The 25,319-nt window shown below is 39.6% G+C and overlaps 1 long non-coding RNA gene across 1 annotated transcript; it reads right to left on the bottom strand.

Annotated features, from left to right (window-relative positions):
* Positions 1 to 678: 678 nt before the first annotated feature.
* LOC144230698 (uncharacterized) lies at positions 679 to 15,987 on the bottom strand. The gene is made up of 3 exons (XR_013334842.1): positions 15,833 to 15,987; positions 10,263 to 10,367; positions 679 to 986 (listed from the first exon to the last, which is right to left on the bottom strand). It is a non-coding gene; the product is annotated as an uncharacterized LOC144230698 (long non-coding RNA).
* Between the last annotated feature and the right edge of the window lie 9,332 nt (positions 15,988 to 25,319).

Raw genomic sequence — 25,319 nt, forward strand, 5'->3', positions numbered from 1 at the left:
CGCTGGTTGGCGGGGTTTCTTCAGGTTCTCCTGACTGTATGGGCTGTTTAACCTCTGGCCGGTATTTTGAGGCAGCCGTGAGGCGAGCAGGATTACTTTACAGCTCTCTTCAATACAGACTTTTAGCCAAGGAGGCCGGGACAGGACCAGGTCTTGCCAACAGTCAATATAAGGAANGCCGCCTTAAGCTGTATGAGGACGCCATGGAACGGCGGATCGGGACTCAACACTCGCTTCGGCCCTTGGTCAGGTCGGAACCTTCCCGTTGTCCGGGAAGGACACATTCACACAACGACTCCAGCCCATCGCCCTACATCCAGCGCCTTAGAGTTGCAGCTTCGTTCCTCTTCCCTTGTGGACTTACTAGTGCAACTCTGGGAGGTGATCAGGCTCCCCTTCTGCCTCTTAGGGACAGGTCCACCAAAACGAACCCAGGTTCTTACCAGTCAGTTGGGCGGCGCTCCTTAAGCTGGTTCCTGGGCCTCCGGTTCCGTTAGCGCACACCGGGCCCTCGCCCGGCCCACCGGGATAGGCTAGTCCCCTACGGATCAAGAGGTCCGCTGGCGCCAGGTGAGGTCGCTTCTCCCCAGCGCTCCGAGGCTCTTACCCTGGTGGCAAGGGAGGTGGTAATCCACCGTCTCCGAGTCCCAGGCGAGGCCCCCAGGTAATGTTGCAGGATTCTCGCTCAGAGAGTCGTGACACCGAGACTTTTCTTTCCAGGAAGCAACTTTATTTTGCCGGCACCGCTCAGTTGGGTTCGTACCCAAAAGAACTGAGCGGCCCACATCATATGGCATAGGGTTTTTTATGCATTTTCTATTTCTTTGTCTCCCATATATGGTAATACACATAAACATGTAGTCTGATTAAGTTGTTTCAGTTTACAAGAACATGGGGGATGTAGGCAGCTGGACTCATATCTAGGTGACCTTGAAGTCTTCTCTTCTCTCTTCTTCATTTTTTTCTTTCTCCTTAGGGAGGGGTTCCTACCACAATAAAACAATGATGAATGAAATTGAGAAGGATACCAATGGAAAGACATTCCATGCTCATGGTCTGGAAGAACAAATATTGTTAAAATGTTCATATTACCCAAATCAGTCTACACATTTAATGAATTCCCTATCAAAACACCAAAACCATTTTGTCATAGAACTAGAACAAACAATATTAAAATCCATATGGAAACACAAAACCCAAATAGCCAAAGTCCTCAAATAGCCAAAGAAATCTTGTGTGTGTGGGGGTGTGTGTGTGTGTGTGAGAAATTTGCCATTTCTCAAATATTTATGGAAGAAGGTTTGGGGGTGCCTACATGGCTGAATCAATTAAGTGTCTGTTGATTTCATCACAGGTTATGATCTCAGGGTCTTGGGACAGAGCGCCATGTCAGGCTCTGCACTGACAGCAAAGAGCCTGCTTCGGATTCTCTCTCTCTCCCTCTCTCTATCCCACCCCTGCTCAAGCTCTCTCTCTATCTCTCCAAATGAATAAACTAAAAAAAAAAAAAAAAAAAAAAAAAAAAAGTTCAAAAAANAAAAAAAAAAAAAAAGAAGGTTCTAAAAGCAGGAAGCATTGGAAAGTCAAAGTGTACATTGAAAATTCGATCAATGGGCACATCTACTCTAGAAATACTTTCTTAGGAAGGCACCATGTTAGAGATCCACAGAGCGTCTCTTGGTTTATAGACCTAATACAGACATTCTTTCTTCCAGCTTTGGATCAGATCACTTTCTTCTGATCACGCAATGAAGCAATTAATCAAAAAAGCAGTCTTTGCTGAAAAATTCAACCAAATAGTGGAATTGCACTCAACACTGACATGCTTACTTAGTATGACAGGTACTTAGGAACTGAGACAGACTAAAAATACACCGGATACATATCTTCAATCCCAAACTTACTTACTCCAGGGCTGCTAAAGAAGTGGACTTCTGGTGGCTTTCTACCACATTCACTTACCTAAGATGGAACTGCATTTCCCAGAATACCCTTCCCTATATGATCCTAGGCTTCTATATTAGGGTTAGTAAAAGGAGAAATTTGTGTGAGGTTTGAAAGGCAGAAAACACTTTTACGCGCTAAAAGTCATTGCAGGGCCGGGCGCTGATCTGCTGGCTCCCCATGTAGGCACCGGCGAGGAGCCTGGCTGCAGCCCTCCGGCTCCCACCAGATCTCCTCCGTTAGCTCTCCTGAACCTTACACTAAGTCATTAGTGTGTTCAACACTCATTAGCATGTTCAACAGTGTGGCCATAGGCACCATCTTATCCTACAGATCACATATATCACTAAAGGTTCGATACAATGACAGACAAATGCAAGTCCCAATCTGTCTTCCCAGGTTCTATTTCTTTTTGACAAAGGAAAGTGAGTATGAGTTGGGAAGGGGCAGAGAGAAAGGGAGACACAGAACCTGAAGCAGGCTCCAGGCTCTGAGCTGTCAGCACAGAGCCCGATGTGGGGCTAGAACTCACAAACTGTGAGACCATGACCTGGGCCAAAGTCGGACGCTTAACCGAATGACCCACCCAGGAGCCCCTTGTCTTCTCATGTTCTAGTTTGTCCTCATGGGTTCCAGCTTGTCCTCAACAATCCTAATCTGTGTTTACTCTCCCCGATTTCATGACCATCTCTCCTTCCCGACTGTTGTCCCTGCTGACTTCAGGCCGAACACTAGACATAGACTGCTTAACCAGCCTCGGCGATTCTGTAAGGGCTAATGACCGTAAGAATCCACAATTCTTCATCGTTCATGGGGCTTCTGCTTCTCTGACTAAACCCTAACTGCTACAGGGCCAGTCGTCAAAACTGAAATGTTTAAATGTAGATTCCAGGAAAACCTTGGTTTGTGAGCATAATTCATTCTGGAAACATGCTTGTAATCCAAAGCGCTTGTATAGCAAAGCGAATTGCAAGGATCATCGACTCAGTTGTGACCATGGGACATTCTGTGTCATGTACCACTTGTATGGCAAGGCAATGCTCATCAAGTTAAAATTCTTAATTTTTATTTTTTAATGTTTACTTATTTTTTAGAGAGAGAGGCAGAGACACAGAGTCCGAAGCAGCCCCAGGTTCTGAGCTGTCAGCACAGAGCCCAACAGCGGGCTCGAACTCACGAACCACAAGATCGATGACCTGAGCCAAAGTCAGACGCTTCACTGAGCCATCTAAGTGTCCCTATCAAGTTCAAATGTCTCAGAAATGTTTGCTCATCTCCAGGAACACTCGCAGAGCAAGTTACTCACAATCCAAGGTTTGACTGTGTTCTCCTTCAGCTTTACTTAGACTTGACATCGTATCAATTAAGGGCTTGTATGCTGCAACTCTATTACAAAGACATGTTACCTATTATGTTAGAAGGATGAAGACAACGTAAGGGGAGTAAAAGAAGAGAAACATTACTTGAAACTAACATGATTTGTCTCCATGCAAGCAGAGAGATTTGGGGGTTATTTGGAAGTTGCATGTGTTTCCTGAAGGCCTTGGAATAAGATGATGACCTAATCTAATCACTCACAGAGCATTCTGTTCTCCAGATTTCATTACATGGCATAAAGGATCCATATGTCAGATGGCAACTAAACTCAGAACAATTTCTGAGGGACATGAAGGAAATCTACCAAATTATTAAACCGATGAGCACTAGCCATGAGAAGGTTGGCCACAGGATGATTCATGTCACTGACAGCGACAAGTGTTTATACACTGTGACAGGTGATGTGGCAAAGATGCAACACAATTGACAAAAAGGTGACTGTGTGTGACAAATGAGACTATCTTGAGCCTAAGCTATGAAATGGCCAACCAAGAAAGAAACACAGCAAACCTGGTCAAATCAGACTACTGAAAAACCAATCAAGTAATAGAGAGCACACTGTCACCATTCTGCCTGGACTATCTCCAGGATAAAAGTCATACAATAGGACTTTCTCCTGTTTAATAGATGTGACTCAATAAATAGTAAATATGGTAATACTACTCACATATACAATATTACCTGTTTGGGAGTGGAACGTTTACTTGCCATAATCATCTGGCCAGCCCCTCTTATAAACATTTTGTAATTTTTTCTATTTCACATGTGCTAAGATGACAGATTTGGCCTGAATACCTGAGTTAACAGGTAACAGCATAAATATTTTGGATGGCTGAAAAAAATTATATTTCTGAGCTTTAATTTTTCATGGATAAAAATAGGAATCTTGGGGCGCCTGGTTGGCTTATTCGGTTAAGCGTCCGACTTTCGCTTAGGTCATGATCTCGTGGTTCGTGGGTTCTAGCCCCGCGCCGGGCTCTGTGCTGACTGCCAGCTCAGAGCCTGGAGCCTGTTTCAGAGTCTGTGTCTCCCTCTCTCTCTGGCCCTCCCGTGCTCATGCTGTCTCTCTCTCTCTCCTAGAAATAAATAAAAAACAATAAAAAATTTTTAAAAAATAGGAATCATGATAAATACTAAGAGAAGAAGTTCCCATATTTTATTTTTTAAGTTTATTTACTTATTTTGAGAAAAAGAGCACAAGTAGGGAAGGGCAGAGTGAGGGAGAGAGAATCCCAAGCAGGCTCTGCACTTCAGTGTGGAGTCCGATGTGGGACTGGAACCCATGAGTCATCAGATCATGACTTGAGCTGAAATCAAGAGTCAGGCGTGTAACTGACTAAGCCACACAGGGGCTCCAATTCCATATATTTGTAACTTTTATTGATTTATCTTGAGAGAGAGAGAGAGAGCAAGCACGTGGGGGGAGGGGCAGAGAGGGAGTTAAAGAATTCCATGCAGGCTGCATACTGTCAGTGCAGAATCCCATGTGGGGCATGCCCTGAGCCAAAATCAAGAGTCAGATGCTTAACTGACTGAGCCACGCAGGTGCCCCCAATTCCCATATGTGAAAAGAAGCAATGGAGAAAATGAAAATGAGAAAGATGTTTTGGCTTCCAAAAATTCTCAACTTACATTTACTTGTCCAATTTCACCATTATATTATGCCATTCTCCACAGAGAAAATAAAACGTATATCCTACAAAGGAATATTATTTGTAAAGGAAGAATACTGCTCAATAAACAAATCCTGTAAAGAATTGAAATGTAGATGACTTTAAGCAATGTGAGTTAAGTTGGTTAGCTGCTCACCTCCCACAGCACACAAAGATTTTTTCAAATGGGTTATAGAACTAAATCTAGAAGGAAAAGGTATTAAGCTTCCAAAATAAAATAGAAGAGAGAAATAGTGTGATCTTCAGGTTAAGTAAATATTTCTTAGGACATAAAAATACATGACTTATAAAAGCTAAACATGTAATAAATGGGACTTCCTCAAAATTTAAAAGTTTTGCTCTTCAAAAAACGCCATTAAGAAATGAAAAAGAAAGACACAGGACAGGAAAAAACACAAACATCTGGCAACTGGATATACATTTTTCCTCCTCAGTTTTTATTTAAACGTCAGTTAGTTAGCGTACACTGTAAGATTAGTTTCAGGTATAGAATTGAGTGATTCGCCACTTCCATATAACCCCTGGTGCTCATCACTACAAGTACCTCTTTATCCCCATTACCTATTTAACACATGCCCCCACCCACCTCCCCTCTAGTAACCATCGGATTGTTCTCTATACTTGAGACTCTGTTTATTGATTTTTGTCTTTCCCCGCCCCCCCCCATGTTTGTCTGTTTTGTTTCTTAAGTTCCACATAGGTGAGTGAATGCATATAGTATTTGTCTTTCTCTGACTTATTTCACTTAGCATAATATACTTCAGCTCCATCCATATCATTGCAAATGGCAAGATATTTCGTTTTTATGGCTGAGTCATATTCCATTATGTAGTGTGTGTGTGTATGTGTATCTGACATCTTCTTATCCATTCATCAGTTGATGGCCATTTGGGCTCTTTCCATAATGTGGTTATTGTTAAGAATGCTACTATAAACATCAGGATGCATGTATCCCTTTGAATTAGCATTTTTGTATTTTTGGGGGAAATACCTAGTGAGACAATTGCTGGATCGTAGGGTAATTCTATTTTTAACTTTTTGAGGAAACACCATACTGTTTTCCAGAGTGGCTGCACACTTTGCATTCCTACCAACAATGGAAGAGTGTTCCCCTTTCTCCACATCCTCACCAACACCTATCAGAATATACATATGTTAAATCTTCCTAAACTCTGTAAGACAGCTCAAATTTTTAAGTGGACAAAATATTTGAATATACATTCACAAAAGCAGATATGCAAATAGTCAATAAGCAGATAAAAAGATTCTCATCAGGGTGCCTGGGTGGCGCAGTTGGTTAAGCATCTGTCTCACAGTTCGTGAGTTCGAGCCCAGCGTCAGGCTCTGTGCTGACAGCTAGCTCAGAGCCTGGAGCCTGCTTCAGATTCTGTATCTCCCTGTCTCTCTGACCCTCCCCTGTGCACGCTGCACCCCCCCCTTCTCTCTCTGTCTCTCAAAAAAAGTAAAAAACATTTAAAAAAAAAAGAAAAGATTCTCATCATCACTGGTTACTAGGGAAACACATATTAAAACCACAATGAGATAGCCCTACGACATCAGAATGAGTCAGAATGTCATTTTAAAAAGACTGAGCATAGCAAATGTTAGCAAAGATGTGGAGCAACTGGAACCTACATCTTGCAGAAGGGAATGTAAAGTGATTCAATGAACTCTGAAACACTAGCAGTTTCTTACAATTTCAGCTAAGAAAAATAAAAACACATGTTCACAGAACGTGTTATACATAAATATTCATAGCAGGTTTATTCACACCAGGAAACGTGTGAAATGACCACGTTTCCATCAAATGGTAAATGGATAAACAATAGGAAGTCTATCTGTACAATGTAACACTACTCAGTCATAGAAAGAATGAACTACAGATACAGGCAACAACATGGATGAACCTCCAAATCCTTATATTAATTGACAGAAATCAGACACAAAGAATACATACCATGGGACCCCATGTATATAAAATTTTATAAGAAGCAAACTCATTTAGAGTTACTCCAACAAATCAGTGACTGGCTGGGGCCCGGATAAGATAGAGAGATAAAATGCAAAGGGGCAGGAGAAAGAAATCTTTTGGGGGTGATGGAGATATTCTGTATCTTGAGTATGGTGGCAGTTTCACAGGAAGATACAACTGTGTCCCAGCTCATCAAAATCTACTCTTTAATGGGCTTACTTGGTTGTATATAAAATATAGCTCAATGGGAAGTTTTTAAAGATGAACCCCAGAGTTCAGGGGGAAGCAAGCTTAAATAAATAATTCAGAAGTAAAGTAAAACATAAAGAACTCACTGGGGAATTTTACAGCAGTCTGAAAACACCTGCCACAATTCATAAACTTGACATTATCCAAATTGAAACTCAACTAGAAAAAGGGGTATAAAGACCCTAACAAAGGTGTTCCTGTGTAGCTCAGTCGGTGAAGCTTCTAACTTCAGCACAGGTCCTGATCTCACGACTCAAGAGTTCAAGCCCTGCATCAGGGTCCTGTTCTCAGTGTAAGCGGACTTCAGATCCTCTCTGTCTCCCTCTCTCTGCCCCTCCCTTGCTCATGCTCTCTCTCCCGCAGTCTTTCTCTCTCCTACTCTCTTTCAAAAATAAACAAACATTAAAACAAAAAGAACCTAAGAGAGTAAGAGAAATGTCAGATAAACGAAGTTCTATGAAAAGAGAGAAGAGAGGATAAGAAAGATGTAGCCATTTGAGAAATGATGGCTGAGAAGTTTCCAAACTGATGAACAATATTAACCATAGTTTCAAGATTAGTAATCCCAAACAGGAAACTTTCTATAAAGGAAACTGCTTCTATGTACACCGTAGTCAAACCAATGAAACTAAAGATAAAAGCATAATCTTAAAAACATCCACAGAAAAAAAAGAATGACAAGAAAAACCCTGACTTCACAACAAAAACAGGAAAGCTCAAGACAATGAAGTGATAGCTTTAAAGTTATGAAATAAAAAACGATAAACCTAGAATATTATAGTCAGGAAATATCATTCAAAACAAAAGGCAGGGGTGCCTGGGTCGCTCAGTCAATTAAGCGTCCGACTTCAGCTCAGGTCATGATCTTATGGCTCGTGGGTTTGAGCCCCGCCCTGGGCTCTGTGCTGACAGCTAGCTCAGAGTTTGGAACCTGCTTCAGATTCTGTGTCTCCCTCTCTCTCTGATCCCCCCGTGCTCATGCTGCCTCTCTCTCTCAGAAATAAATAAAACATTAAAGAAATTTTAAATTAAAAAATAAAATCAAAGACAAAATTTTTTAAATTACTCAGACAAATAAAATCCAGGAGAAAAGATGAGAATGTACTTCAGGTTAACAAAGAATGATCCTAAATGTAACATGAAAGTACAGGAAAGAATGAACAGCTCTAGGGATGGTATATTAATGAATAAAAGTAAAAGTTTTCTGACTATGAAGAGCAACAAGAAATACATCATCTGAAGCTTACAGCATGTAGAAATAAAATACATGACAAGAAAATCAAAATAAGGCATCATATAACAAAGGAATCGCTGAGAAATAGGAAAAAAATGAAGTAAGCCCAACTATTACCCCAACCGAATGCCTAAACGAAGTTTTCAGGACACAGTGCTGAGAGAAGAGACACACACACATACCGACACACACAGACACACACAGACACACACACACACACACACACACACACAGAAAGAGAGCTGCAGAGATCCTCAGAGGGTCCCCTGAAAGATAACAGAATTAGTGGTGAAAGACATTAAAGCAGTTATTACTTTAGTATTTCATATGTTCAAGAAGATCGAACATGTTAAGTAGTGACAATGAAGATACTTTTTTAAAGGTCCCAAGTAAACTTCTAGAAATGAAAACTCTAATGACTAAGATGAAAAATATATTGGTTGGGAGTAGTGGCAGAAGAAAGATCAGCGAACTTGAAGACATTGCTATAAAAAAAATTCCATTAAGAAATACAGAAAGAAAAAAGACTGAAAAAAATTGGACAGAGTATCAGCAAGCTGTGGGACAACTTCAAGAAGACAAATATGCTTAACTGACTTAGCCACCCAGGCAGCCCAGCCAAGACCATCTTAAAGACGAAACAGTTGGAAGACTTTTACTAACAGAATTCACGACTTGCACAATTAAGACAGTGGTGTTTTGGTGCAAGGATAGACAAATAGAATCTATACATGAAACAAACAGAGTCTTTAAATGCACATCTACATATAGACTCGCTTGGCTTATAACAAAAGCATCACTGCAATTCATCAGGGAAATAATAGTCTTTTTCATTAGATGATGCTTCAAAAATTACAAATTCATACAGAAAAAACAATAAGTCTTTACCTCACACCAAACCCAAAAATCAATTCAAGTGGATCATAGACCTTAACGTAAAGCTAAAAAATAAGTCTCTAGAAGGAAACAAAGAAGAGTAACTTCACAACTTTGGGGTAGGCAAAGATTCCTTAAACATGACAGAAAAAAGTGCTAACTTTAAAAGAAAGTTGATAACTTTGACTTCATTAGATTGAGAACTTCTCTTATCAAAACACATCAGGAAATTGAATATGCAAATTACAAACTGGAAGAATATGTTTGTAGTATATATGTCTGATATATCTGATAAAGATTTGTTTCCATAATATACGAGAGGAAAAAACGAAAGGAAGGTAAACATACATGTACCTCATAGTGCAGCCATTCCACTTCTAAGTATATCCTACCCAGAAATAACATACTGAGTGTGCATGTCTATAAAAATTTGTCCAAGAATGTTTATAGCAGCTTTATTCCTAAGAGCCAAAAATTGGCAATATTCTAAACATCATCCATCAAAAGGTAAATGGGGGTGGGGGTGGGCACCTGGGTGGCTCAATTGGTTAAGCATCTGACTCTTGATTTTGGCTCAGGTCATGATTTCACACTTCGTGAGATCAAGCACCATGTCGAGCTCTGTGCTGACAGCATGGAATCTGCCTGGGATTCTCTCTCTCCCTCTTTCTGCTCCTTCCCCACTTGTACTTGCTCTCTCTATCTCTCTCTCAAAAACAAAAAAAATGTAAATGGATAAACAAATTGTGGTGTATTCACACAATGGAATGTGTCACCTCAAGAAAAAAAGAATAAACTACTGAAAAATACAACATAGATAAATCTCCAAAATATTATCCTAAAGATGATAAATGCAAAAGTACAAACTACAGATTACATTCATGTAAAACTCAAGAACCAGCAAACTAATGTATGTGACAGGAGTCAGAAAACTTACCTCTAGGAGATGGGATATCAACTGGGAGGTAATACAAGAGGCCCCTCGGGGGCTAAAGATGTTCTGTATCTTGAGCTGGGTAGTGGTTACACAAGCATAGAACATCTGTAAAAATATATACATGATTAAGGGTGATCTTACCATATGCAAATTAAACTTTAATTTTAATGAAATATGGACCAGCAGTTCACATATTATTTGGCACGTTGCATTCATGACCTCTGTGTACCACACTCTTTGGTATTAGGGCATTTAGAAATGAAATCTTCTTAACCTATTAGAAACACTAGATAGAAAAGTGGGTAAGAGTTTGGGTTTGAGAGTCAACCCTTCAGCAAAACTTCGTTGAGCTCCTTATTATGCGACAGGCTATACTATGCACAGTGTTCTAATAAACAGTAAGTAATATAGCCAAGAGCTCACACTCACAAGAATCATAGTCTAGTGGGAGATACAAATAACAAAATATACGCAGTATAATCATAAGCATTCCCAAGAAATATAAGGCAGGACAACAGGACACAGAGTGAGGAGGTTCCTTGAAATGGCTTCTCTGAGATCACATCTGAACAGAGACCTGCATGATACAAAGAAGCCAGACATGGTAATATTTAATGGAAAATTAAGTCCCAGGCCTTTTATTTTCTAGTCTGAAAACCTTGGGCAAGAGACTTAATTTCTCTGATTCTTAGTTTCATCATCAGTAAACTGGGAATCATGCAACTCCATGTTATACTGGGGATTAAATGAGATAAGATATGGAAAGTGCTAACACAATATGTGACATACCTTATGGACACAATAATAATTGCTACAATCAATGAATAATATAGCAGAATGAATACATTGGTACTATACAGTATAGGTTTTTTCTTATTCTATTCAATCTTTTTCTATTCAATCATAGCTTTTTATGATTTCTTTTTGTATTTCAGAAGCTTTTGCTGTCCTAATATATGAAGCTGTTATGTTCTCTCTTAGTTACTAAACCTTTAACCTTTTACTCTTTGAATTCTGTTTGTGTGCAGTATGGGAAAGAATCTAAATTCATTTTTCCCTTTAGGAAAAGTAGGCGTCCTAACCTCATTAATTGAAAGCTAATCTTTTTTCTTTTTTTTCTTTTTCACTCTGAGTTAACAGCACCTTTGTTATATTGTCACGTTGTCCATATGCAGAGATTTGTTTTTGGCTTCTCTCTTCTATTCCAATTAGTTTATTTGCCTGTCCCGTAGCCAGGAAAAGTCTTAATACCTGGTAGGTCAAACCCATCCTCCAAATCATCAAAATTTTAAATTATAAGTAACTATATAGGAGTCTGGAAGTACAAAGCAGTTTTTTCATAAGTTTAGAAAGTCTTGGTCTGACATAGACATGTATAAGGCATCAGGGTGGTTTCTACTGCATCCTGTACTTGATGATTAATCAAATTTATTTCTCAGCTTTCTCATATTTCTGTTTTATAGGTATTCTTTTCACTTTGAATATTCCAGTGGTGGGATGCATAAGAAGAATTTTTTGAGCAGTGGTAGCATGGTGTTGAGTGAATAGCCCTGGAAGGTATCAGGTTTGAGATTTGTTAAAATGTAGGTATATGACCTTGAACAAATTCTTCCTCTCTACTCGTAATCTATGAAATGAGGGAGGAGGAGGTAGATTTGTTTTTTTTTTTCCTTAGGTCCCTTCTAGCTGTCAGGTCTGCAGTAGATAAAAATTTAATAAAATTTACTATTTTTTGTGCTCTCTGCTACAAGCCAGTCATACTTAACTCACAATGCTTGGTGTCCTTTTATAAGAATCATTAAACTTCCAGACTGGGGCACCTGGATGGCTCAGTTGGTTAAACGTCCAGCTTTGGCTCAGGTCATGATCTCACAGTTCATGGGTTCGAGCCCCACGTCGGGCCCTGTGCTGCCAGCCAGCTCAGAGTCTGGAGCCTCTTTTGGATTCTGTGTCTCCCTCTCTCTCTGACCCTCCTCTGCTCATAATATCTCTCTGTCACAAATAAATAAAAAACATAAAAATAAATAAAAATTAAAAAAAAAACCTTCCAGATTAATTTTTTAGCTTTTTTATCTCAGGTTTTTCGAAGTGACATCTAATAAGTCATTTGGTAGATTATGAAAGATCTTAATTTTCCTGTAAATATGTTTTTCTTTTGTAGGTGTGAAAACTTTCAAAGACGACTAGCACAGAACCCTGTCTTTTGGAAAATACAGTTTGAATAAGATAATTTTTGATGCATTCTGACATTTGTCATATATCTACACGGGAAATGATTCATTAGTTAGGAATTCAATGTTCACACTGACTTCACAGAACCTAACTCTGAATAACGAAAATCAACTGTACATAAAATAAAGAAGTTCTACCTCAAATGTGCTAAGTGGGAACCTGTAAAAGTTTCCTCTGGACTCATTTTCTATTCTCTTTTTCTGTTACAGAATTGAATGTCAGTTTCTAGAATGAGATCTTATTTTGAAGTTGAGAAATCTACTTTCACAGAGAAAATTCTTTTATCAACCTTCAAAACACTATTGGTAATTGCCATATCCCATCCATTAGCAAAAAGAAGGATTCCTTCTGAGGGCACTCAGGTCCACAGGCTGTCCAGAGTTAACTTGATACAAAGTTGTCTGGTTTCATTTTTAATTGCTATTGCCACCCTATTGACCAAAACACTAAATCTGAATCACTACAGGACTTTAAGACTCTAAATGGTCAATTCTTATCACCCAGAATGCAACATTCTTTCCTTTGGTAATATTTGCTGTTACTAAAATGGTGACTTTTTTATTTTTAAAATGTTTATTTTTGAGAGAGGGGGAGTGAAGGGGCAGAGAGAGAGAGGAGACAAAGAATGTGAAGCAATCTCTAGGCTCTGAACTGTCAGCACAAAGCATGACAGGGCTCAAACCTACAAACCATGAGGTCATGACCTGAGCCAAAGTCTGACGCTTCACCAATTGAGCCACTCAGATGCCCCTACTTTTTCCCTTTTAAAATATCCTAGCTACTCCTACAAAGTACTTTAAAAGTTTATAGTTAAGTATTATCCATAATCTAGTATGAATTGCCCTAAATTTACTCCCAAGAGACCAAGGACAACTGTTCTGATACCCTCTTCGGAAGTTTTCCAACCAAATTAAATCTGTAGAGTTTTGGGGCACCTGGGTGGTTCAGTTGGTTAAGTATCTCACGGTTCGTGGGTTCGAGCGCGACGTCGGGCTCTGTGCTGACAGCTAGTTCACAGCCTGGAGCCTGCTTCACATTCTGTATCTCCCTCTCTCTCTGACCCTTCATGCTGTCTCTCTCTCAGAAATAAATAAAAACATTAAAAATTTTATTAAAAAACAAAAAAGTGTCCAGTTCAAACACAGAGAACAAAACAAAGGAAAACATAAATATAAAACAAACTGCCTATATTAGTATTAAATTCAATTTCACCAGTTTTTGGCATGCACAGAATCTTAAAAAACATATAAAAGTATGGTATTAACAAACCATGAAATACACATCAGGCAAAATAAGTATTTGTTAAATGTCAACTCCACCAGGCAGCATTCTGTAAATCTGTATTATGACACACTAATCTTTGACTATAGGGAAAAGGTAACTCGTAGAGTTAAGGACAAAGTTTTCAAGTGATGAAACTGAGTTAATAACTTTAGGTAAGTGGATTTTTCTAGTTAGAGAATAACAAAGTTAAGTTTTGGATGTCTCTAGGTCTCTTCGCCCTTCACTGTAATTAACATGGTCTTTGATTAATTAAAAGTCCAACACCTCCCAAATAGCTTATCTTTAAGAAACCCCTACTGGAGGGGCACCTGGGTGGCCCAGTCAGTTAAACCTGGGACTTCAGCTCAGGTTGTGGTCCCACGGTTTAGGAGTTCAAGCCCCATGTCCGGCTCTGTGCTCAGGGGCTGGACCCTGTTTCAGATTCTGTGTCTCCCTCTCTCTGCCCCTCTCTCCTGTTTCTCTCTCTCAAAAACAAACAAATAATAATAATAATAACAATAATAATAAACATTTTTTAAAAAGTATCCTCTACAGATATCCCTTACAGAGGATGTTAGGTAAGCAGACAAAAGGATTGCTATTATTAAATGTCCTTCCAAATCAGTGGACAACATGCAAGATACACACATCTGTGTGTTCTTCTTTAAAACACACACACACACACACACACACACACACACACACACACACACACGGCACCTGGTTGGCTCATCATCCAAGGCTGGTCCTTTCATTCTCCCTGCCGACAGCAGGGAGCAATCCAAAGCTGTCTCACCAATATTACCAATTCCCACCATCACCAAAAGTGGCCTCCCAGTCATTCAAGAGACTGACAATAAACTCTTAGGCTAGTCCTCTCCAATTTCTCTTTGTGGTTTCTTAGAACTGTGGACAAAACACACGATCAAAAGTTGATGAAAATTTTAATTCAACAAAAGGGCAGCAACATTTAACAAAGCAGGGAGGGAAAGGGAAAGAGAAAGAAAAAGAGCTCTGGGTGAAAGGAGTCAAGTCTGAAATGGATTTCTGGGTGGTTTCTAAGGGAAGCAAGATTTTTTTTTTTAATATTTTTATTTCTTTCTAGGAGAGAGAGAGAAAGACAGCATGAGCAGGGGAGGGTCAGAGAGAGAGGGAGATACAGACTCTGAAATAGGCTCCAGGCTCTGAGCTGGCAGTCAGCACAGAGCCAGACGCGGGGCTCGAACCCACGAACCGCGAGACCATGACCTAAGCGAAAGTCGGACGCTTAACCGACCAACAGGCGCCTCTAAGGGAAGCAAGATTTATTCTCCTGATGATTCTCTGATGATTACTGAACAATTCCAGGTGCTGATCTCATTTAATTCTCATCATCTGACCAAGCAGGTTATCTCTTTGGACCAATAAGGATTTTTGCAGCTCATACCCCTCTGGGGTACCTCAGCTATGACTCATACTTAAGTTTCAGGCGTTTCTATCGGCCAACTTCCAATCACCCAGAGAATATTTTTCCAGGGGTCCTTCCAAAGGCCTGAAAAGGTATACACGGCCCCGGTCCCTTAATCTTTTAGAAACAGTATGTTACAGGCTAGATGCAGACGCCAGGTTTACCTCTCACTTGTTGCATGAGCTCAGGCAAGCGTTTCAACTGACAACTGAGCTTAAGTTCCTCAACGGCGAAACAGGAATTTCAGTACCCATCTCAGGAGTTACCAGGGTTAAATGTGAAGTGCCACATAGCGCTCCCTAGAACGCTGAAATTATGAGAAATGGAAAAAGGCGTGCACTGCCAGGCATACAGATAATGTACGCTCGATAAACGGTAGCTACGGTGGCTCCTCTTCAAAGGACTGAACAGAGATGAGGGCAAAGGAGAACGAACACTCAACAGCCACTCTCCACTCTAACGTGTAGCTGGACAGCACACTTGGGTTTCCCCGCATCTCTTGCACCGGAGCACCCTCACCTTCCTTAGGCTTCGCCCTCGGGTGTCCTGCCTCCTTTCTGATACCACCAGGCCCCATCCTCACCCGCCTCCCACAGCAAGCGACCAACATGGCGGCGACTCCCCTCACCAGGCAGGGACCCGAAGCCGGCCACCTGAAGTCCTGGGGAAACTGCCCTAGTCGAGCCCAGGAACCTTCGAGAACATGCAGCACGACACCTGCCTTTCCACATCACAGCCACTAGGCCAGCGACAGGAACGCCTTAGGCCCCGCCAGGCCTCAGTCCCCACTTCCTAACAGGCACGCCCCTCAGGGGGCCAGTACTTCCGGGCTCACACCAGCCTCCCCAACTAACGGAGAAAGTCAGACCGGAGCTGCTTCAAGACTACCAGTCCCAGAGGGCCCTGCGCCGCTTTCCGGTTTCCGGGAGGAGAGTCCGAAGAACTGGCTTTTCGGGATTGTCTGGGTCCCAAATTTCCGAATTGTGGCCCAGTGGTTGTTTCTCACATTTGTGTAACATTTCGAGATTACACTGCGCTTTACAAGAATAACTTCACCAGATCCTGGCAAACACCGTAGGAAGTAGGTATTACTGTCTCCCTTTTGGTACGCCAGGAGATTGTCCAGAGAGACCACCTGGTTCCTAATCTTGACGCAGCGCTGAATGTTGGAGCTTGCGTCGAAGTCCTCGTCCAAATCAGCTTTGTGCTACGTGGTATCTCAGAAGTACTCGTCTGTAGTCAGCTGCTTAGCACTTATTGGCAACTTTCTGGTAGTTCTTTTCAGCTTCACTGAGCTCCCCCAATGATTTTCTGTTAGGCTGTAAAGAAGATATTCTATAACTGTAACCTCGCTTTTATGTCCCCATTTGTAAAATAAGAATAATGATTGTACCTATCTTATAGGATTGCTGAGAGGATTAAATGAATTCGCATATATAAAACAGAATAGGGTCGCAGCGCTCAATTTATGGGGCTTTAAATGTCTTACTTTTTTTAAAAGTGCATTTGCAGAAATGGTTCATAGGAAGTGAAAAGCAGTAGCTAAAAGAACTGGCATCAAGTTCTGGTGGACACCAATACTCATTCTCCCTTTCACACTTAATTTTCTTTCTTCTTCGATAGGAAGGTAAGGTTTCCCATCCCCAAGAGTTTCTGCCCTACTTGACATGCCAGTCATCAGCAGGTCTGTCCTCCCAAACCCAGCATACATAGTGCGGATCAGAGGGTTTGTACCAACCCTCTGGCCTCCGCTTTGCTTCCATAAACTGCAGCCTTCTCTTATTTCAGATACTCCTTTTAGAGAGCCAGGCCGAAGGTGAAGAGAGAGAAGAGGCTGTTTCTATCAGTGTCTCTGACTTTCTACCTAAAAAGAACTAGAACCTTTAAAATAGATCATTTGTGATAAGATGACTTAATGAGGGGCAGGTACACTGCCTGGGTTCAGAACCCTTCTTTCTCATTTACTAATTATGTAACCATAGGTTAGTTAACCTAACACTCTCATTCCTCCTTTTTGCCATCTATAAAATTAGATTATAATAGTATCTGCATCATAAGGTTGTTATGAAGGTTCTTGCATTCAAAGTACTAAATAGTAGACAGAATATAGCTTTAATAAAATGTTAGCATTTAGCATTATTATTATTATTATTCCCTTTCCTGACAGATGAAAATCTGTTATGCCTTCATAAACACCATGTACTCTGAAATAATAAAAAATACATACAGTGGTGTCCACCTGTAGTTCCTGACATAGGGCACTGAGACACTTGTAAATTCCTAAGTGCCTAAGAGAGCACTTAGAGTGCACTACAGAGCATCTTTTGTTCTCATGAGGTGATTTTGGGTAGACTCCTGGAAAGGTGCTGTTCAGCAGAAAGACCAAGCCATGATTAGAAGCCTGGAATTTCCAGCCCCCCACCCCAATTTCCAGAGAAGGAAGAGGACTGGAAGTGGAATTATTAATTGATCATGCCTCTGTGAGGAAACCTCCATAAAACCCCAAGAGTGTGGAGGGTGACGTGCCACATCCCATTTCCATGAGAATAGAATCTCCTACACATGTGACCCTCCCAGACCTTGTCCTATGTAGCTCTTCATCTGGCTGTTTATCTGTATCCTTTATCATATCATTTAACAAACAGGTAAATATAAGTAAGTGTTTCCCCTACTTCTGTGAGCTGTTCTAGCAAATAAATCCAAGAGGGAGGAAGTCGTGGGAACCTCCAATGTTGGAGGTATGTGGCCATGTTGGCCAGGAGTTGTGGGTAACCCAGACTTATTACTTGCAATTGGCATTTACAGTGGGGGACAGTCTTGTGGGACTAATCCCTTAACCTGTGTGATCTGAGGCTATCTCCAAGTAGTATCAGGATTGAGTTTAATTGTAGGACATCCAGCTGGTCTCACAGACTTGTTTGGTGTGGAGAAAAAAATCCATCTTTGGTATTAAAAGTGTTGTGAGTGTGATAATAGTATGAGAGTAAAGAGAAACCCAGAAGAAAGACCAGGTTTTTTTTCCTTTACATACCCTTACCATACATTTGATTCTCTGAGCAATTTATATCTTCCAATCTTTCTTTGCATCCACGACTTGTGTTACATGCCTATAAAATTTACTTGGCAACTTCTTATACAACCTCCCACTTGACTCAAATATTTTCATCAGGAATCTTCCCTGATCTACTTGATAATCAGTCATATATTTTCTTACACAACAGTTTTATTGAATGGTTTGAGAACGGGCTGGCTCAGATTATTTTTATTAACTAAAGTTGCTGTTTATTAACTATCTCGATCTTTGTTATATGGGACTTCTGCCTTTTCTCCATTTTGCTGGTGAATAGTTTATATCTAACACTGGACAAGGAATTAGAACCATTGATTTTAGTTCCCTTTCTCCTGATTATAAAAGCCAGCCTTTTATTCACCAAGCTGAATGTATGTATGTATTTCTGCATACAATATCTCTTTGCAACTAGAGACATCAGAACTGGATAATGGAAATGGAGAAACACATTTTAGAGGAAATTTTCTTTCCAATAATCAGAGCTTTCTAAAAGAAGAAAGAACCAACACGGGATAGTGCATTTTTATATCATACCAATATTTGAACCAATGCTGAAATCCATTTATGTTAATTATTAAGGAGATTCATGGAACACTTCAGGAAATTGCCCTAGTACCTCAAAGTTACCTATCAGCGCTCAACTATCTGCTTCTATGGATAAAGAACAAATTCATTGCTAAGTTTTGGTTAGGGAAGAAGGAATTTTGAATTCTGGTTCTCACTTTTTCATTAACTAGCCTAAAGATGAGGTAATTTGTTTCATCTTCTGGGGCATTAGGTTTACCCATTTCCAGAATGAGAGCATTGAATTCTGACTTCAAGAGAGCAAAAATATTTTTCTCTTCTTTTAAGGAAAATGTTCTTTTTCAAAACAAGGAGAATAAGAAATAGAAGCACAAATTCCATCTTCTTTGAACCAGTAGATACCTGTAACTCGAAGTCAAAAAGATACCAAAAAAAAAAAAAAAAAAAAAAAAAAAAGATACCTATCAGAAGTGGATGAAGAAAGACAAATGACTCAGCAGAACAGAAGAAAGTCAAATTCAGGTACCTGCAGAGAAAGATAATAAAGACCAGAGAAGCTCAGGAATTGGAGGTACTAGGGACCACAGAAGGCAGGGATAAGTCAGTAGACGGAAACAGATACACTGCTTAAAACTGATGCAAGGATTTTATATCTGGTTCTCATCTATACTTCTTCCACTGGCATGAACTCTCTGAAAAAAATAAATGAATCAAAGAGGCCCTAGACATTAGGAAACTAGATACTGCAGAAAGTGATTATTTATGGGGCAAGTTCACTATGGATAGATTAGTTCCTGAATAAAACCTCTAGGTAAGAGATGAGCATTTGGCTCATCAAGTCAAACACACCAGAGTGAGACTAAGTCCACCCAAAGGGTCAATGGCTTTTTCTAAAACATCCACTTGGAGAGTGGGGGATGCCTTTTTCTAGATCATTCATGCAGAAAAGGATATCTTTTACTAATTCATCCATAGCGGAGTAGGAGCACGTTTTAAGAATTCATGTAAAAATCCAACATCCTTTCGTGATTAAAAAATGTTCAACAAAGAAGGATTAGAAGGGAATTTCCTCAACTCAACCTGATAAACAGCTACAAAAATCCCACAGCTAAATCATACGTGATGGTTGAAGATTAGATGTTTTCTCCTGAGATCAGTAACAAGACACAAATATATGCTCTAGCCACTTTCATTCAGCATTGTACTTCAGGTTCCAGCCAAAGCAATTAGGAAAGATAGATAGGTTAATAGATAAATAACTAAATGGCATCAGATTGGAAATCAGGAAGTGAAACTCTATTTGTGACATGACTTGGTTAAAAGAAAGTCGTAAGGAATAACATACACACACCAATTAGAAGTAATAAACCAAGTCAGCAAGGTTACAGAATATAAGCTCAACAAACACAATCCAGCTCTATTTCTAAGCACTTGCAATGATTAATCAAAAATGAAACTCTGCGGGCACCTGGGTGGCTCAGTCGGTTAAGCGTCTGACTTCGGCTCAAGTCATGATCTCACAATTCGTGGGTTCAAGCCCCGCATTGGGCTCTGTGCTGACGTCTAGCTCAGAGCCTGGAGCCTGTTTCAGATTCTGTGTCTCCCTCTCTCTCTGACCCTCCCCTGTTCATGCTGTCTCTCTCTCTCAGAAAATTAAAAAAAAAAAACATTAAAAAAAAGAAATTCTGATGACAATTCCATTTATAATAGCACCAAAAAGTATAAAATACTTAGGAATAAATTCGACCAAAAACTTGTAAAACATATTCTGAAAACTACAAAACATTATTGTAAGAAATTAGAGATGTAAATAAATGAAAAAGCATCCCATGTTCATGGGTCAGCAGACTTAATATTGTTAAAGTGGCAATATTTCCTTTATTGGTCTAAAGATTCAGTGCAATCTCAATCAGAATCCGGCTCACTTTTTGTCGAAATTGACATCTTGGTCCTAAAATTTACTTTATTTTATTTTTTAAGTTTATTTACTTCGAGAGAGAAAGAGCACAACGTGAGCTAGGGAGGGGCAGAAAGAGAGAAAGAATCCCAGGCAGGCCCTGCACTGTCAGCACAGAGCCAAATGTAGGCCTCAAACCTATTAACTGTGAGATCATGACCTGCACTAAAGCCAAAAGTCAGACATTTAACCAAGTGGGTGACCCAGGTACACCTTAATTCTAAAATTTATAATGGTATGGTATATGTTAACTAACTAGAATTTAAATAAATATTTGAAAAAACTTGGGGTGCCTGGGTGGCTCAGTTGGTTAAGTGTCCGACTTCGGCTCAGGTCATGATCTCACTGTTTATGGGTTCATGCCCCGTGTCAGGCTCTGTGCTGACAGCTATGTCAGAGTCTGGAGCCTGCTTCAGACTCTGTGTCCCCCCTGCCCCGCCCCTCCCCTGCTCATGCTGTCTCTCTCTCTCAGAAATAAATAAAACATTAAAAAATTGTAAAAATGATATAAAATGTATAATGAATTGTAAGAGACCCAGAAGAGTCAAAACACATTGGAAAAAAAGAACTAGGAGAGCTAGTACTTCCCAATTCCCAAACTTAATGCAAAGCAATGATAACCAAAACAGTGTGGTTTTGGCAGAAGTATAGACATGTTGATCAATGGAATAGAATTCAGAGTCCAGACATAAACTATATGTTTATGGTCAACTGACTTTTGACATGGGTGCCAAGACCATTCAACGGGGGAAAGAAATCTCTTATCAACAAAGGTGCTGGGACAACTTATAGCCAATGCAAAAGAATGAAGTTGGGCCTTTGCCTCATGCTATATACAAAAGTTAACTCAAATGGATCTAAAATGTAAGAACCAAAACTATAAAACCCCTTGAGGAAAACTCTTTCATGACCTTGGATTTGGTACAGGAGTTTTAGATATGATACTAACGGCATGAGTGGAAACAAAAAAGGATCAACTGAACTTCATGAAAATTAAAACCTTTAGTATTTCAAAGGACACCATCAAAAAAATTGAAGGACAACTGACAGAATGGGAGAAAATATTTGCAAATTATATATCTGATAAAGGAGTCATATCCAAAGTTCACAAGGAATTCTTATAGCTCAAAAATTAAAAACAACATTAATGGACAATGGATCTTTATTAATTTCCTGGGGCTGCCATAACAAATTACTAACAACTGCATGGCTTCAAGCAACAGAAGATTCCCACAAAAACTTGTACATAAATGATTATAGCAATAGTATTCATTATAGCCAAAATGTGGAAACAGTGAAATGTCCAGTAATGGATGAATGGAGAAACACATGTGATATATGGATGCAATAAAATAGTATCCGGCCTTACAAAAGTGAAGTGCTGACATATGTTACAATATGGATATACCTTGAAAACATTATATTAAATGAGAAAAGCCACAAAACATCATATACTATGTGATCCATTCACAAGAAATATTTGAGATAGAGAAATATAGAGACTCAAAGTAGATTAGTAATTGCTTAGGACTGGGTGTGTGGGGATGTGGACATAGGGATCAGAGAGAGCTAAAGGATACAGTGTTTCTCTCTCTTTTCCCCCATCTTAACGGGTTTTTGAGTGTAACTGACAGTAGTGTTATCTATCTGCATCTTGCCGCAGTGGATCTCTAGAATTTTCTTATCTTGCAAAACTGACACTGTTAAAGAATTTCCCTATTCTCCTCCCCTTAGTCTTCTTGAGTTGATGGAGATGATCTAAAATTGATTGTAATGATGGTTGCTCATATACTGAATATACTAAAAACCATTGAATTATACATCTTAAATAGGTCAATTGTATGGTGTGTGAATTATATTTCAATAAAACTTTTTAAAATCATTACCATTTAAAATAGCATCAAAAAATTATGCAAACGTGCCCATAAGCAAATGAGCCATCCTGGAGTGGGACAGAAATCATAAGAAAGTTTTCCTGCTCCTAGCTTCACAATACTGCTTACTGCTTTCAAGGCTCACATTCCCCAGGTAGGAATTGGAAGATCCTTCTCAGGGAAACCCAAACAGGCCAGAGATACAGTTAGTGATCTTGAAATCTTGATGACAAAACTGATTATCTACCTAATCCTATCAGAGACAAACATCCCACTTAACAGTTCTCCCCATCTTTTTTACTCATAAATAGAATATGCTACTAAGGATCACCAGACATCTGAGTAAAATCACTATCTTGACCAAAGTAAACGAATGGGGATGGGGGTGGGGAAATTCAGTAGAAAGGAAGACAATACAGAAAAACAAGAGCAAATGAATAAAACCCTATGGTATGACCCAGAGACAGAGACACTGTACAAATAAAATAAAAATAGAATGCTATAAACGTGGAAAATCAGAGAACGAGTAAGAACCCATGAAACTTAAAAGTATAAGAAATCAAGAGACAGTTTCTGATTTGGTTGTAAGATAAGGTCAAAGAACTGTCCCAGAAAGAGAGGAAAAAGAAAGTGAAGGACATCAGGAGAGAATAAACTTAGAAGATCAATCCAGGAGGTTCAGTATGGGAACTTTTAGGAAAATAAAGGAAACACTGGATATAGTAAATTATCCAAAATGTTCTATTAATAAAAAAATTCCTGGGGCACCTGGCTGGCTCAGTCAGAAGAGTATGAAACACTTGATCTCAGGGTCCTGAGTTTGAGCCCTAGCTTGGGTGTTTTTATTACTAAATAAATAAATGAGCAAACAAACAAACTTAAAATGTATATATCTCAACTGAAGAACATGAGTCCCAGAAAAAAGAGGCTCATTGAATGCCCAGTAATACAAATCAAGACCCACACCAAGCCTCATCCTCATGAATTTACAGAATAATGAAACTAAATAGATTCCATAAAGCTAAGAGAGAAAGTTACAGACAGTAATTGGGAGCCAAAGTAAATTGTCCTCTGTGTAGCAACAGTGAGACCAAGAAGACAAAGGAAAAATGCCATCAAAATTCTGAGCATAAATTATTCCTGTGTCAAATTCAATATCCCATCAAAATTCCAATGAGGTAAAGGATAGAAAAGACATTTTCAGACCTAACAAATCTCAAAAGAATTACCTCCCATGTACCTTATTCTGAGGAAGTCACTGGAGGTGCTCCTCCCAATCAAAACCAATAAAGAAAAAGACAGGAGATTCAGAGGACAGGATATTCAACTAAAGGGAATGATAAAGAGAATTTCAAAGGTGATGGCAAAAAGAAGTCCCAGGACATATGCTGCAAGTTATCAATCCAGGGAGCCTCTAGAGGGATCTGCTTTTTCTGGGGGTAGGAATGGAATAGATTACTATTTGATATTTTTTGACATGAAAACTTATACAGAGCGGTGTTTTATGAAGCTAGGTGGATGGTTGAAGACTTAGCCCTTAGTCAGATGTTCAAACGAAAACTGAAACAGAGGCCATTATTTCAGTCAATAGAAATCAAATTGTACAATAAAGTGACTTAGCACAAAACAATACATACATGAATGTTTTGTTCCCTATGGCTGCTATAGGAAATTGCCACAGATTTGGTGGCTTCAAAGAACATACATTCATTTACTGTTCTAGAGGTGAGGGGTCTGGCACAAGTTTAACCTGGCCACACACAAAATGTTCATAGGGGCACGATCCTTTCAGAGGCAGTAGGGTAGAATGTACTTCTTGCCTTTTTCAGATTTTAGAGCTGCAGTCCTTGGCTTATACCTCCTTCTCCCATCTTCAAAGTCAACAGTGTAGCATCCTCTGTCAGTCCTCACACTGTCTTCTTCTCTATTCCCAACACCACTCTGCCTTCCTCTTGTAAGGACATTTGTGATCCCATGTAGGGTCCACCAGTGTAATCCAGAATAATTTCCCCATCTCAATAGCCCTAACTTAATAATATCTGTAAAGTGTCTTTGTATTTTTTTTTGTATTTATTTATTTTGAGAGAGAGCCAAGTGCATGTGTGCAGGGGAGAGGCGCTGAGGAAGAGGGAATCCCAAGCAGGCTTCACCCCGAGCGCAGAGCCCACCTGGCTGGGCTCATTTTTACAATCGTGAGACCATGACCTGAGCCGAAATGAAGAGTCGGATATTTAACTGACTCAGCCTCCCAGGTGTCCCTAAACTCTCTTTTTCCATATAAAGTAACATTCATCATAGGTCCCCGAGATTAGGATCTGACTTTTTTGGGAGGGCATTATTCAGCCTACTATACTATCTTAATAAAAACTCCAAATGTGGATTAAATAAAAATTGTTATTAACTACATTAGAAGTTGAGAGAAGAGGAAGAGGAGGTATGACAGCTAAAAGCCTCTTCAAACATAGTCAACATATATCAAAATGAATGAATCAAAAGAGAACAACAATTGTGTATTAGAATTATAAGGTAATACAAGAAGAAACAGCTAAAGGTGCTTGCTTCTCTGGAATAGAACATGAGCAGAAAACTACTGTTTTTTTCTTAAAAGCCTTTGTAACCAGCTTGACTTCTTAAATGATGTTCCTGTATTATTTTATTTGAAAAGAAACTTTTTTTAACATTTATTTAT

The sequence above is a fragment of the Crocuta crocuta genome, unplaced genomic scaffold, assembly GCF_008692635.1.
Source record: "Crocuta crocuta isolate KB4526 unplaced genomic scaffold, BGI_CrCroc_1.0 scaffold614, whole genome shotgun sequence".
Classification (NCBI taxonomy): domain Eukaryota; kingdom Metazoa; phylum Chordata; class Mammalia; order Carnivora; family Hyaenidae; genus Crocuta; species Crocuta crocuta.